This window comes from Ranitomeya variabilis, chromosome 5, assembly GCF_051348905.1.
Source record: "Ranitomeya variabilis isolate aRanVar5 chromosome 5, aRanVar5.hap1, whole genome shotgun sequence".
Classification (NCBI taxonomy): Eukaryota; Metazoa; Chordata; class Amphibia; order Anura; family Dendrobatidae; genus Ranitomeya; species Ranitomeya variabilis.
Window position 1 is genome coordinate 624,936,394 of NC_135236.1, and position 14,730 is coordinate 624,951,123.

Consider the following 14,730-nt stretch of genomic DNA (forward strand, 5'->3'; position numbering starts at 1 on the left):
GGAGCAAGGTTATATAGCGACTCCCACGTCCTGATAGGAGCAGGTGAACAGAGGGGATGATGCACACAAGTTCAATTCCACAAGTGGCCACCGGGGGAGCCCAGAATCCAATTTCACAACAGTACCCCCCCCCTCAAGGAGGGGGCACCGAACCCTCACCAGAACCACCAGGGCGATCAGGATGAGCCCTATGAAAGGCACGGACAAGATCGGAGGCATGAACATCAGAGGCAGTGACCCAAGAATTATCCTCCTGACCGTATCCCTTCCATTTGACCAGATACTGGAGTCTCCGTCTGGAAACACGAGAGTCTAAGATCTTTTCCACAACGTACTCCAACTCACCCTCAACCAACACCGGAGCAGGAGGCTCAACGGAAGGCACAACCGGTACCTCATACCTGCGCAACAATGACCGATGAAAAACATTATGAATCGAAAAGGATGCAGGGAGGTCCAAACGGAAGGACACAGGGTTAAGAATCTCCAATATCTTGTACGGGCCGATGAACCGAGGCTTAAACTTAGGAGAAGAAACCCTCATAGGGACAAAACGAGAAGACAACCACACCAAGTCCCCAACACAAAGCCGAGGACCAACACGACGACGGCGGTTGGCAAAAAGCTGAGTCTTCTCCTGGGACAACTTCAAATTGTCCACCACCTGCCCCCAAATCTGATGCAACCTCTCCACCACAGCATCCACTCCAGGACAATCCGAAGATTCCACTTGACCGGAGGAAAATCGAGGATGAAACCCCAAATTACAGAAAAACGGGGACACCAAGGTGGCAGAGCTGGCCCGATTATTGAGGGCGAACTCCGCCAAAGGCAAAAAAGCAACCCAATCATCCTGATCCGCAGACACAAAACACCTCAAATATGTCTCCAAGGTCTGATTAGTCCGCTCGGTCTGGCCATTAGTCTGAGGATGGAAAGCAGACGAAAAAGACAAATCTATGCCCATCCTAGCACAGAATGCCCGCCAAAATCTAGACACGAATTGGGTCCCTCTGTCAGAAACGATATTCTCAGGAATACCATGCAAACGAACCACATTTTGAAAAAACAGAGGAACCAACTCGGAAGAAGAAGGCAACTTAGGCAAGGGAACCAGATGGACCATCTTAGAGAAACGGTCACACACCACCCAGATGACAGACATCTTCTGAGAAACAGGCAGATCCGAAATAAAATCCATCGAGATGTGCGTCCAAGGCCTCTTCGGGATAGGCAAGGGCAACAACAATCCACTAGCCCGAGAACAACAAGGCTTGGCCCGAGCACAAACGTCACAAGACTGCACAAAGCCTCGCACATCTCGTGACAGGGAAGGCCACCAGAAGGACCTTGCCACCAAATCCCTGGTACCAAAGATTCCAGGATGACCTGCCAACGCAGAAGAATGAACCTCAGAGATGACTCTACTGGTCCAATCATCAGGAACAAACAGTCTACCAGGTGGGCAACGATCAGGTCTATCCGCCTGAAACTCCTGCAAGGCCCGCCGCAGGTCTGGAGAAACGGCAGACAATATCACTCCATCTTTAAGGATACCTGTGGGCTCAGAATTACCAGGGGAGTCAGGCTCAAAACTCCTAGAAAGGGCATCCGCCTTAACATTCTTAGAACCCGGTAGGTACGGCACCACAAAATTAAACCGAGAGAAAAACAACGACCAGCGCGCCTGTCTAGGATTCAGGCGCCTGGCAGACTCAAGGTAAATTAAATTTTTGTGGTCAGTCAATACCACCACCTGATGTCTGGCCCCCTCAAGCCAGTGACGCCACTCCTCAAAAGCCCACTTCATGGCCAAAAGCTCCCGATTCCCAATATCATAATTCCGCTCGGCGGGCGAAAATTTACGGGAAAAAAAAGCACAAGGTCTCATCACGGAGCAGTCGGAACTTCTCTGCGACAACACCGCCCCAGCTCCGATTTCAGAAGCGTCGACCTCAACCTGAAAAGGAAGAGCAACATCAGGCTGACGCAACACTGGGGCGGAAGAAAAGCGGCGCTTGAGCTCCCGAAAGGCCTCCACAGCATCAGGGGACCAATCAGCAACATCAGCACCCTTCTTAGTCAAATCAGTCAATGGTTTAACAACATCAGAAAAACCAGCAATAAATCGACGATAAAAGTTAGCAAAGCCCAAAAATTTCTGAAGACTCTTAAGAGAAGAGGGTTGCGTCCAATCACCAATAGCCTGAACCTTGACAGGATCCATCTCGATGGAAGAGGGGGAAAAAATGTATCCCAAGAAAGAAATCTTTTGAACTCCAAAAACACACTTAGAACCCTTCACACACAAGGAATTAGACCGCAAAACCTGAAAAACCCTCCTGACCTGCTGGACATGAGAGTCCCAGTCATCCGAAAAAAATCAGAATATCATCCAGATACACAATCATAAATTTATCCAAATAATCGCGGAAAATGTCATGCATAAAGGACTGGAAGACTGAAGGGGCATTTGAAAGACCAAAAGGCATCACCAAATACTCAAAATGGCCCTCGGGCGTATTAAATGCGGTTTTCCACTCATCCCCCTGCTTGATTCGCACCAAATTATACGCCCCACGGAGATCAATCTTAGAGAACCACTTGGCCCCCTTTATACGAGCAAACAAATCAGTAAGCAGTGGTAACGGATATTGATATTTAACCGTGATTTTATTCAAAAGTCGATAATCAATACACGGCCTCAAAGAGCCGTCTTTCTTAGACACAAAGAAAAAACCGGCTCCTAAGGGAGATGACGAAGGACGAATATGTCCCTTTTCCAAGGACTCCTTTATATATTCTCGCATAGCAGCGTGTTCAGGCACAGACAGATTAAATAAACGACCCTTAGGGTATTTACTACCCGGAATCAAGTCAATGGCACAATCGCACTCCCGGTGCGGAGGTAGTGAACCAACCTTGGGTTCTTCAAAAACGTCACGAAAGTCAGACAAGAATTCAGGAATCTCAGAGGGAATAGATGATGAAATGGAAACCAAAGGTACGTCCCCATGAGTTCCTTTACATCCCCAGCTTAACACAGACATAGCTCTCCAGTCGAGGACTGGGTTATGAGATTGCAGCCATGGCAATCCCAGCACCAAAACATCATGTAGATTATACAGCACCAGAAAGCGAATAACCTCCTGGTGATCCGGATTAACACGCATAGTCACTTGTGTCCAGTATTGTGGTTTATTACTAGCCAATGGGGTGGAGTCAATCCCTTTCAGAGGTATCGGAGCCTCCAGTGGCTCCAAATCATACCCACAGCGTTTGGCAAAGGACCAATCCATAAGACTCAAAGCAGCGCCAGAGTCGACATAGGCGTCCACGGTAATAGATGACAAAGAACAAATCAGGGTCACAGATAGAATAAACTTAGACTGTAAAGTGCTAATTGAAACAGACTTGTCAGGCTTCTTAGTACGCTTAAAGCATGCTGATATAACATGAGTTGAATCACCACAATAGAAGCACAACCCATTTTTTCGTCTAAAATTCTGCCGCTCGCTTCTGGACAGAATTCTATCACATTGCATATTTTCTGGCGTTTTCTCAGTAGACACCGCCAAATGGTGCACAGGTTTGCGCTCCCGCAGACGCCTATCGATCTGAATAGCCATCGTCATGGACTCATTCAGACTCGCAGGCACAGGGAACCCCACCATAACATCCTTAATGGCATCAGAGAGACCTTCTCTGAAAATCGCCGCCAGGGCGCACTCATTCCACTGAGTAAGCACAGACCATTTGCGGAATTTTTGGCAGTATATTTCAGCTTCATCTTGCCCCTGAGACAAGGACATCAAGGCCTTTTCCGCCTGAAGCTCTAAATAAGGTTCCTCATAAAGCAACCCCAAGGCCAGAAAAAACGCATCCACATTGAGCAACGCAGGATCCCCTGGTGCCAATGCAAAAGCCCAGTCTTGAGGGTCGCCCCGGAGCAAGGAAATTACAATCCTGACCTGCTGTGCAGGGTCTCCGGCAGAGCGAGACTTCAGGGACAAAAACAATTTGCAATTATTTTTAAAATTTTGAAAGTGAGATCTATTCCCCGAGAAGAATTCAGGCAAAGGAATTCTAGGCTCAGACATAGGTGCATGAACAACAAAATCTTGCAAATTTTGTACCTTTGTGGCGAGATTATTCAAACCTGTAGCTACACTCTGAAGATCCATTTGAAACAGGTGAACACAGAGCCATTCAAGGATTAGAAGGAGAGAAAGAGAGGAAGGCTGCAGAATAGGCAGACTAGCAAGTGATTCAATTAAGAGCACACTCAGAACTAGAGGAAAAAAAAAAAAAAAAAAATTGTAGCAGACTTCTTTTTTCTCTCCTTTCTCAGCCAGCAATTTAACCCTTTTTTGGGCCGGTCAAACTGTCATGATTCTCAATGGCGAGAGAACATAGCCCAGCATATATGAGAACTAGCTCTTGGAAGATGGAAACTATACTGACCATGAACTAAACCTGCCGCACAACTAGAAGTGGCCGGGTAGCATGCCTACGTTTTTTAACCCTAGATGCCCAGCGCCAGCCGGAGAACTACCTAATCCTAGCAGAGGAAAAGACAGTCCTGGCTCACCTCTAGAGAAATTTTCCCAAAAGGCAGACAGAGGCCCCCACATATATTGGCGGTGATTTTAGATGAAATGACAAACGTAGTATGAAAATAGGTTTAGCAAAATCGAGGTCCGCTTTCTAGATAGCAGGAAGACAGAAAGGACACTTTCATGGTCAGCAGAAAACCCTATCAAAACACCATCCAGAAATTCCTTTAAGACTCTAGCATTAACTCATAACACCAGAGTGGCAATTTCCGATCACAAGAGCTTTCCAGACACAGTAACGAAACAGCAGCTGTGAACAGGAACAAAATGCAAAAACACACAAGGACAAAAGTCCAACTTAGCTGGGAGTGGTCTAGTAGCAGGAACAAGCACAGAAGGCTTCTGATTACATTGTGACCGGCAAGAAACTGACAGAGGAGCAAGGTTATATAGCGACTCCCACGTCCTGATAGGAGCAGGTGAACAGAGGGGATGATGCACACAAGTTCAATTCCACAAGTGGCCACCGGGGGAGCCCAGAATCCAATTTCACAACAGTGAGCACTTTTAACCCCCAATTGTTTCACTAAAGTTTAGAATGTAGCGCTGTGAAAATTAAAAAATCATTTTTTCTTTACGCAAAATGATGTTTTAGCCCATAATTTTTTTTCCCCAAGGGTAACAGGAGAAATTGGACCACAAAAGTTATTGTCCAATTTGTCCTGAGTACGCTGATACCCCATACATTGGGGGGAACCACTGTTTGGGCACACGGCAGAGCTCGGAAGGGAAGGAGCGCCGTTTGAAATGCAGACTTAGATGGATTGGTCTACAGGTGTCATGTTGCATTTGCAGAGCCCCTGATGTACCTAAACAGTAGAAACCCCCCACAAGTGACCCCATATTGGAAACTAGACCCCCCACGGAACTTATCTAGATGTGTTGTGAGAACTTTGAACTAACAAGTGTTTCACTACAGTTTATCACGCAGAGCCGTGAAAATAAAAAATATTTTTTTTCCCACAAAAATTATATTTTAGCCCCCACGTTTTTATTTTCCCAAGGGTAACAGGAGAAATTGGACAACAGAAGTTGTTGTCCAATATGTCCTGAGTACGCTGATACCCCATATATGGGGGGGAACCACTGTTTGGGCGCACGGCAGAGCTCGGAAGGGAAGGAGCGCCGTTTGAAATGCAGACTTAGATGGATTGGTCTGCAGGTGTCATGTTGCATTTGCAGAGCCCCTGATGTACCTAAACAGTAGAAACCCCCCACAAGTGACCCCATATTGGAAACTAGACCCCCCACGGAACTTATCTAGATGTGTTGTGAGAACTTTGAACTAACAAGCGTTTCACTACAGTTTATCACGCAGAGCCGTGAAAATAAAAAATATTTTTTTTTCCACGAAAATTATATTTTAGCCCCCACGTTTTTATTTTCCCAAGGGTAACAGGACAAATTGGACCCCAAAAGTTGTTGTCCAACTTGTCCTGAGAACGCTGATACCCCATATGTTGGTGGGAACCACTGTTTGGGCGCACAGGAGAACTCGGAAGGGAAGGAGCACTGTTTTAGTTTTTCAAAGCAGAATTGGCTGGAATTGAGATCGGACGCCATGTCGCGTTTGGAGAGCCCCTGATGTGCCTAAACAGTGAAAACTCCCCAATTCTAACTGAAACCCTAACCCCAACCCTAACCTCAGCCCTAACCCTAGCCCTAACCCCAACCTTAACCCTAGCCCTAACCCTAGCGCTACTTTCACATTAGCGTTTTTTTGCATACGTCGCAATGCGTCGTTTTGGCGAAAAAACGCATCCTGCAAAGTCATCTTCAGGATGCGTTTTTTCCCCATAGACTAACATTAGCGACATATTGACACACATCGCAAGCGTCGTGCGACTGTTGCGTCGTGTTGTGGCGGACAACCGGCAGCAAAAAACGTTACATGTAACTTTTGTTGTGCCGACGGTCCACCATTTCCGACCGCGCATGCGCGGCTGCAACTCCACCCCCACCTCCCCACACCTCACAATGGGGCAGCGGATGCGTGGAAAAACAGCATCCGCTGCCCCCGTTGTGCAGCGCTTGCACAGTATGCGTCGGTATGTCGGGCCGACGCAGCGCGAAGGCCCCGTACCGACGCTAGTGTGAAAGTAGCCTAACGGGAAAATGGAAATAAATATATTTTTTAAAATTTTATTATTTTTCCCTAACTAAGGGGGTGATGAAGGGGGATTTGATTTACTTTTATAGCGTTTTTTGGGCGGATTTTTATGGTTGGCAGCCATCACACACTAAAAGACGCTTTTTATTGCAAAAAATAGTTTTTGCATCACCACATTTTGAGAGCTATAATTTTCCCATATTTTGGTCCACAGAGTCATGTGAGATCTTGTTTTTTGCAGGACGAGTTGACGTTTTTATTGGTACCATTTTCGGGTACATGACATTTTTTGATCGCTTTTTATTCCAATTTTTGGGAGGCGGAATGAACAAAAACCAGCAATTCCTGAAATTCTTTTAGGGGGGGCGTTTATACCGTTCCGCGTTTGGTAAAAAGGATAAAGCAGTTTTATTCTTCGGGTCAGTACGATTACAGCGATACCTCATTTATGTAATTTTTTTATGTTTTGGCGCTTTTACACAATAAAAACTATTTTATATAAAAAAAATAATTGTTTTTGCATCGCTTTATTCTGAGGACTATAACTTTTTTATTTTTCTGCTGATGATGCTGTATGGTGGCTTTTTTTTTTGCGGGACAAGATGACGTTTTCAGCGGTACCATGGTTATTTATATCCGTCTTTTTGATCGCGTGGTATTCCACTTTTTGTTTGGCGGTATGAGAATAAAGCGTTGTTTTTTGCCTCGTTTTTTTTTTTTTTTTTACGGTGTTCACTGAAGGGGTTAACTAGTGATATAGTTTTATAGGTGGGGTCGTTACGGACGCGGCGATACTAAATATGTAATATAAAATATTTTTTTTTTTTCTTTATTTAGGAATTTATTTATTTATTTATTTTTTACACATGTGGAATTTTTTTTTTTTTACTTTTTTACTTTGTCCCAGGGGGGGACATCACAGATCGGTGATCTGACAGTGTGCACAGCACTCTGTCAGATCACCGATGTGACAGGCACATTGCAGAGGCTTGCCGGCGCCTGCTATGAGGATTCTCAGCAGACGCCGGCAAGCAGCGTCATCTCATGACCCTGAAGGAGTCCCGCGGCCATCTTGGATCCGGGGACTCCTTTCAGGTCACCGGTGCAGCGCGATCTCATCGCGTTGCTCCGGTGGGAGAGAGCAGGGAGCCCCCGTCCCTGTGCGATCCCCCTCTATGCCGCTGTCACTATTGACAGCGGCATCAGAGGGGTTAAATGCCCGCGATCGGCGATAGCGCCGATCGTGGGCATTGCTGCGGGGTGTCAGCTGTCTTATACAGCTGACACCCGCACCCGATCACCGCGGCGCTCAGTGTGAGACCGCGGTGATCGATGCGCCGTACTAGTACTGCGGCTGGCACTAATGCAGTGCCGGCAGCGCCGTACTAGTACGGCGCATGGCACGAAGGGGTTAATACTAACAAATCAAGCTGTTTTGTAATGTTATTTAGTGCTTACCTGCTATTATTGTAAACTTTCTCTACGCTTACCTGTTATTACAATTTTTCTACGGCGTAGAGGCATTATTTTAATTAAATGTGTGTATTGTCTGTGTCAATAAAGTTATAACTTTTTATAAAAAAAAGAAACAACACTCTTTGATTCAACACGCAGTTTAATAAGTGCATAGTTGGTCAGTATGTTTATAGTTTGTACAGAGGGTTACCCATCCAGAGTGTGAGGTAATGGGTTTGGGTCATATGTTTACATATCTCAAAAGGCCTAGGTTGAGTATGAACCACTCTACCTATGCGATTATATCGCTTGTAGTATCAGTATACCTCAGTTAAGTACGGCATTTGGAGCTGTAATGGAGGTGGAATATCACAGTAAGTTCGCAGCGAGCAGCTATCAGGCGTTCCAGCTATCAGGCGTGATACAGCCATAACGGCGCATGCGCTAACATTCTGGAAGTGGGGAGCCCGGCGTCCGGAAGCGCGGCGCCACGATGTTTGAATATTCTACTTAAGGCAGGTAATTTTAAGAGCGTGTCAGCTCTGCTCCTAATGTCACTATCCCCTGATGAATCAATGTGAAGAAACGCGTCGGGAGACATTGCGGTACAAGGGAACCGTGTAGTAATATCAGAATGAACACTACCGGTGACGATCCTGTCTCTACCTATGGGTTTTCCAGCAAGTAACTCTGCGGACCCAGATGAGTATATCGATAACGCAAATACTATTCCAGTTCACTATCTTGAACCTATGCTACATGTATTGGCATTTGATGTATTCACACACATATAGTGAACAAAGATTGCGTGACTGAGAGATGAGATGTGATTCATGGTACATCTCTATAACATTATGTGGACGAGCATGTTGACTATATACCACTAAAATGTTCTATTTTTTCAATACTGCATATGCATCTGATCGAAGGTAGCGATCAATCCTTGATGTGGGATTCATTTCATAAAGCATTGAAGCGTGTTGATATTACTCTGGCATAAAAGAAAGGGTGCTCACAGATCGGTGTATGACGGTATACTGGTTACACCTAATGAAACATAGAAAATCCCGGTATATGCAGTGACTGGTAAAAGGACACTATGTATACGGAATTTAATTGAGCGTCCGTCCATTTGGATTATATAAAGGGACACTCTAGTATCTAATAGGTCCGGTACAATACAACAGTGGTATACATCTTTTTATACTGCCTTTTTATTTTCACTTCTTTATTTGTGTTGCACTTAGCACTTTTTCAATGCACGGTTTACATGCACCTTAGGATAGATATTTTTAATATAATCTAGTAAACGTTATGTGTTAATTTTTGAATTAATATCCGTTGCTACTCTTATAAAATTTGTCGGATTTACAAATAAGGCCCTTGCTGAAATATTAACATTGATGCTGCATAGGCAGCATCAATAGTAAAAAGAGAGAGAGAGCGACAGAATTTCCCTGACGGGAAATTCTTCCGTGCATGCTCAGTTTCATAAAACGGCATTATGAGGTTCTACAGTGGCTGAGATTTGTATTATGAGGTTTTTGCAGTAGCTTAAGTATGTATTATGATGTTCTGCAGCAGCTGAGGTGTATTATGAGGTTTTGCAGTAGCTGAGATGTATTACGAGGTCCTGCAGCAACTGAGGTGTATTGTGAGGTTCTGCAATAGCTGAGAAGTTTTATGAGGTTCTGCAGCAGCTAAGGTGTATTATGAGTATCTGCAGCAGCTGAAGTTGGTATTATCTGTTTAATAAGGTTCTGCAGCAGCTGAGGTGTCTAATATGAGTATCTACAGCAGCTGAGTAATCTTAATATGAGGTTCTGTAGCAGCTGATGTGTCTAATCGGAGGTTCTGCAGCAGCTGAGGTTTGTAATATGAAATTCTGCAACAGATGAGGTGTCTAATATGAGGTTCTGCAGCAGCTGAGGTATCTGATATGAGGTTCTGCAGCAAAGATATCTGATATGAGGTTCTGCAGCAGGTGAGGTATCCAATATGAAGTTCTGCAGCAGCTGAGGTATCTAATAAGAAGTTCTGCAGAAGCCGACGTATCTAATATGAAATTCTGCAGCAGTTGAGGTTTCTGATATGAGGTTCTGCAGCAGCTGAGGTTTCTGATATGAGGTTCTGCAGCAGCTGAGGTTTCTGATATGAAGTTCTGCAGCACCTGAGGTATCTAATATGAAGTTCTGCAGCAGCTGAGGTATCTGATATGAAATTCTGCAGCAGTTGAGGTATCTAATATGAAGTTCTGCAGCAGCTGAGGTATCTAATATGAAGTTCTGCAGCAGCTGAGGTATCTGATATGAAATTCTGCAGCAGTTGAGGTGTCTAATATGAATTTCTGCAGTAGCTGAGGTATCTAATATGAAATTCTGCAGCAGTTGAGGTATCTAATATGAAATGCTGCAGCAGCTGAGGTATCTAATATGAAGTTCTGCAGCAGCTGAGGTTTCTGATATGAGGTTCTGCAGCAGCTGAGGTATCTAATATGAAGTTCTGCAGCAGCTGAGGTATCTGATATGAAATTCTGCAGCAGTTGAGGTATCTAATATGAAGTTCTTCAGCAGTTGAGTTATCTAATATGAAGTTCTGCAGCAGCTGAGGTATCTGATATGAAGTTCTGCAGCAGCTGAGGTTTCTGATATGAAATTCTGCAGCAGTTGAGGTATCTAATATGAAGTTCTGCAGCAGCTGAGGTATCTAATATGAAGTTCTGCAGCAGCTGAGGTATCTAATATGAAGTTCTGCAGCAGCTGAGGTATCTGATATGAAATTCTGCAGCAGTTGAGGTGTCTAATATGAATTTCTGCAGTAGCTGAGGTATCTAATATGAAATGCTGCAGCAGCTGAGGTATCTAATATGAAGTTCTGCAGCAGCTGAGGTTTCTGATATGAGGTTCTGCAGCAGCTGAGGTATCTAATATGACGTTCTGCAGCAGCTGAGGTATCTGATATGAAATTCTGCAGCAGTTGAGGTATCTAATATGAAGTTCTTCAGCAGTTGAGTTATCTAATATGAAGTTCTGCAGCAGCTGAGGTATCTAATATGAAGTTCTGCAGCAGCTGAGGTTTCTGATATGAAATTCTGCAGCAGTTGAGGTATCTAATATGAAGCTCTGCAGCAGCTGAGGTTTCTGATATGAGGTTCTGCAGCAGCTGAGGTTTCTGATATGAGGTTCTGCAGCAGCTGAGGTATCTGATATGAGGTTCTGCAGCAAAGATATCTGATATGAGGATCTGCAGCAGGTGAGGTATCCAATATGAAGTTCTGCAGCAGCTGAGGTATCTAATAAGAAGTTCTGCAGAAGCCGACGTATCTAATATGAAATTCTGCAGCAGTTGAGGTTTCTGATATGAGGTTCTGCAGCAGCTGAGGTTTCTGATATGAGGTTCTGCAGCAGCTGAGGTATCTAGTATGAAGTTCTGCAGCAGTTGAGGTAACTAATATGAAGTTCTGCAGCAGCTGAGGTTGCTGATATGAAGTTCTGCAGCAGCTGAGGTATCTAGTATGAAGTTCTGCAGCAGCTGAGGTTTCTGATATGAGGTTCTGCAGCAGCTGAGGTTTCTGATATGAGGTTCTGCAGCAGCTGAGGTATCTAGTATGAAGTTCTGCAGCAGTTGAGGTAACTAGTATGAAGTTCTGCAGCAGCTGAGGTTTCTGATATGAAGTTCTGCAGCAGCTGAGGTATCTAGTATAAAGTTCTGCAGCAGCTGAGGTTTCTGATATGAAGTTCTGCAGCAGCTGAGGTTTCTGATATGAAGTTCTGCAGCAGCTGATGTATCTAGTATAAAGTTCTGCAGCAGCTGAGGTATCTAATATGAAGTTCTGCAGCAGCTGAGGTATCTGATATGAAATTCTGCAGCAGTTGAGGTATCTAATATGAAGTTCTTCAGCAGTTGAGTTATCTAATATGAAGTTCTGCAGCAGCTGAGGTATCTAATATGAAGTTCTGCAGCAGCTGAGGTATCTGATATGAAATTCTGCAGCAGCTGAGGTATCTAATATGAAGTTCTGCAGCAGCTGTGGTATCTGATATGAAATTCTGCAGCAGCTGTGGTATCTGATATGAAATTCTGCAGCAGTTGAGGTATCTAATATGAAGTTCTGCAGCAGCTGAGGTATCTGATATGAAATTCTGCAGCAGCTGAGGTATCTAATATGAAGTTCTGCAGCAGCTGTGGTATCTGATATGAAATTCTGCAGCAGTTGAGGTATCTAATATGAAGTTCTTCAGCAGTTGAGGTATCTAATATGAAGTTCTGCAGCAGTTGAGGTAACTAGTATGAAGTTCTGCAGCAGCTGAGGTTTCTGATATGAAGTTCTGCAGCAGCTGAGGTATCTAGTATAAAGTTCTGCAGCAGCTGAGGTTTCTGATATGAAGTTCTGCAGCAGCTGAGGTATCTAGTATAAAGTTCTGCAGCAGCTGAGGTTTCTGATATGAAGTTCTGCAGCAGCTGTGGTATCTAATATGAAGTTCTGCAGCAGTTGAGGTATCTAATATGAATTTCTGCAGTAGCTGAGGTATCTAATATGAAGTTCTGCAGCAGCTGAGGTTTCTGATATGAAGTTCTGCAGCAGCTGAGGTATCTAGTATAAAGTTCTGCAGCAGCTGAGGTTTCTGATATGAAGTTCTGCAGCAGCTGAGGTATCTAGTATAAAGTTCTGCAGCAGCTGAGGTTTCTAATATGAAGTTCTGCAGCAGCTGTGGTATCTAATATGAATTTCTGCAGTAGCTGAGGTATCTAATATGAAGTTCTGCAGCAGCTGTGGTATCTAATATGAAGTTCTGCAGCAGTTGAGGTATCTAATATGAATTTCTGCAGTAGCTGAGGTATCTAATATGAAGTTCTGCAGCAGCTGAGGTTTCTGATATGAAGTTCTGCAGCAGCTGAGGTATCTAGTATAAAGTTCTGCAGCAGCTGAGGTTTCTAATATGAAGTTCTGCAGCAGCTGTGGTATCTAATATGAATTTCTGCAGTAGCTGAGGTATCTAATATGAAATTCTGCAGCAGCTGAGGTATCTAATATGAAGTTCTGCAGAAGCTGACGTATCTAATATGAAATTCTGCAGCAGTTGAGGTATCTAATATGAAATGCTGCAGCAGCTGAGGTATCTAATATGAAGTTCTGCAGCAGCTGAGGTTTCTGATATGATGTTCTGCAGCAGCTGAGGTATCTAATATGAAGTTCTGCAGCAGCTGAGGTATCTGATATGAAATTCTGCGGCAGTTGAGGTATCTAATATGAAGTTCTTCAGCAGTTGAGTTATCTAATATGAAGTTCTGCAGCAGCTGAGGTATCTAATATGAAGTTCTGCAGCAGCTGAGGTTTCTGATATGAAATTCTGCAGCAATTGAGGTATCTAATATGAAGTTCTGCAGCAGCTGAGGTTTCTGATATGAGGTTCTGCAGCAGCTGAGGTTTCTGATATGAGGTTCTGCAGCAGCTGAGGTATCTAGTATGAAGTTCTGCAGCAGTTGAGGTAACTAATATGAAGTTCTGCAGCAGCTGAGGTTGCTGATATGAAGTTCTGCAGCAGCTGAGGTATCTAGTATGAAATTCTGCAGCAGCTGAGGTTTCTGATATGAGGTTCTGCAGCAGCTGAGGTTTCTGATATGAGGTTCTGCAGCAGCTGAGGTATCTAGTATGAAGTTCTGCAGCAGTTGAGGTAACTAGTATGAAGTTCTGCAGCAGCTGAGGTTTCTGATATGAAGTTCTGCAGCAGCTGAGGTATCTAGTATAAAGTTCTGCAGCAGCTGAGGTTTCTGATATGAAGTTCTGCAGCAGCTGAGGTTTCTGATATGAAGTTCTTCAGCAGCTGAGGTATCTAGTATAAAGTTCTGCAGCAGCTGAGGTATCTAATATGAAGTTCTGCAGCAGCTGAGGTATCTGATATGAAATTCTGCAGCAGTTGAGGTATCTAATATGAAGTTCTGCAGCAGCTGAGGTATCTAATATGAAGTTCTGCAGCAGCTGAGGTATCTGATATGAAATTCTGCAGCAGCTGAGGTATCTAATATGAAGTTCTGCAGCAGCTGTGGTATCTGATATGAAATTCTGCAGCAGCTGTGGTATCTGATATGAAATTCTGCAGCAGTTGAGGTATCTAATATGAAGTTCTGCAGCAGCTGAGGTATCTGATATGAAATTCTGCAGCAGCTGAGGTATCTAATATGAAGTTCTGCAGCAGCTGAGGTATCTAGTATAAAGTTCTGCAGCAGCTGAGGTTTCTGATATGAAGTTCTGCAGCAGCTGAGGTATCTAGTATAAAGTTCTGCAGCAGCTGAGGTTTCTGATATGAAATTCTGCAGCAGCTGAGGTATCTAATATGAAGTTCTGCAGCAGCTGAGGTATCTAGTATAAAGTTCTGCAGCAGCTGAGGTTTCTGATATGAAGTTCTGCAGCAGCTGAGGTATCTAGTATAAAGTTCTGCAGCAGCTGAGGTTTCTGATATGAAATTCTGCAGCAGCTGAGGTATCTAATATGAAGTTCTGCAGCAGCTGAGGTATCTAGTATAAAGTTCTGCAGCAGCTGAGGTTTCT